Genomic DNA, 1,690 nt, shown 5'->3' on the forward strand with positions numbered 1-1,690 from the left:
CCTATATATCCACAATATAGCTTTAAAAATGACCCAGAATCGACGCAGCACTTGAAATAAAACATTACTCGCCAGCGTTTCTCAGTGGAATGGCATTGCACGGCCTGTCAAATCTCCCTGAGGGAAAGCGCGCAGGTGCACAAGGATATTGTATAAAAGAGTGTAAATAATTACCAAAACACGTAAAAGATGTATTATAAAAGTAAAAGAATCCATTAACAATGTAAAATTGGAAAAACAGGCACTGGTAATTACAAAATAATTGTTTTCAGAAGCGTGTAGTATTACATGGACTACTTGGTAGATCGCAGTAATGAGTTACGCATCACATTTGTTTTGGTCCTCGCAAGGTAAACATGGATGGGGACTTAGTCTCAGAGCTGCTGCAGATATATGTATATTGCTTCCTACTCTATTTTTTATGCTTTACAAGATGGCAGACATCCCCATTAATCCTCTCTTGCCTGAATGGCACCCCCAGTCATGGGAACTTAGATTGTTGAATAGATTTTGTGACTTGTGGTGTGTGTCTGTACTGTAAAGGTTTACCATACAGGGTATTGAAATTACAACAGTATACAACAAATATTTCTGTTAGATATAATAATTATATTAGTTTGGTCAATTTCTAGAATAGGTAGAGTGAATGCTATTTACATTAAAGGGCCATTACCTCATTTGCGGTATTACATCAAGCATGTTAGCATGTTAATATCTCGGGTCTAGCCAGTAATGTAGTGGATATTTTGCATTCCAGATGGGGTGGTATAGGAATGTAGTAGTTTTCCTCAAAGTGTTTTATACCCTGACACTGGGAGAAGGGAATAAACTAATAACCTTATAACAGCTCCTAACTTTAATGAATGAGCAAATGAACCCCATCCAAAACAAAGAAACTACAACAAAGATTGCTGTATGAATCAGAAACTTTCCTTACTTGGGGCTTCACCCCTAACCCCTTATCAATTTCTGTATTTCCCTAATTAGTGGCTCTGCTCTTAGACCTTTTAATTGCTGTTTCTTCCTAGCTGATGTGATCCTCTTGTAAACATTATGCCTAACTCAAAAGTTTGCTAATTTTCCCTTACAATTTCCTTAGGATACTTCATGGCTTCCCCATCTGTCAGGTCTAGTATTGTTGGTATTGTTGCCAAATGCTTACTAAAGTTATTGTAAATAAACCTTAGACATTCTAAGAAATCCAGTAGTAAGCTGGGTATTTTAACCTATTACAGTGAGGGATGCCATGTATTTTAGGAGATGGTCACAGTCAATTTGTGTACCCCTAATTAGGGACCCTAGATTTCTTTGCTATTTTTCTAGTTGGTATTATTGTAGAGATGTTATATGATAAGTCTAGTTTCATTTGGTGAATAAATAACTGAAATAAAAAATAATCTATAATTTGGCATGTAGGTGCATTTGGTGAATAAATAACTGAAATAAAAAATAATTTATAATTTTGCATGTAGCTCCATGCCATGCCCAATGGCATTGGGTTAAGATAAGATTTAATAAGTTATAGGACCAGACCAGAGAGAGAGAGAGAGAGACAGAGAGAGAGAGAGAGAGACAGAGAGAGAGAGAGAGACAGAGAGAGAGAGAGAGACAGAGAGAGAAGAGAGAGAGGAGACAGAGAGAGAGAGAGAGAGAAGAGAGAGAAGAGAGAGAAAGAGTAGAGAGAGAGAGA

The 1,690-nt window shown here is 37.0% G+C and overlaps 1 protein-coding gene across 1 annotated transcript in view; it reads left to right on the forward strand.

Moving 5' to 3' along the window:
- Nucleotides 1-1,690, forward strand: part of LOC119575349 (anaphase-promoting complex subunit 7-like) — a gene marked incomplete at its 3' end in the record, with an annotated part of 30,519 nt that overhangs the window by 1,150 nt on the left and 27,679 nt on the right.

Source organism: Penaeus monodon, chromosome 7 (assembly GCF_015228065.2).
Source record: "Penaeus monodon isolate SGIC_2016 chromosome 7, NSTDA_Pmon_1, whole genome shotgun sequence".
Classification (NCBI taxonomy): domain Eukaryota; kingdom Metazoa; phylum Arthropoda; class Malacostraca; order Decapoda; family Penaeidae; genus Penaeus; species Penaeus monodon.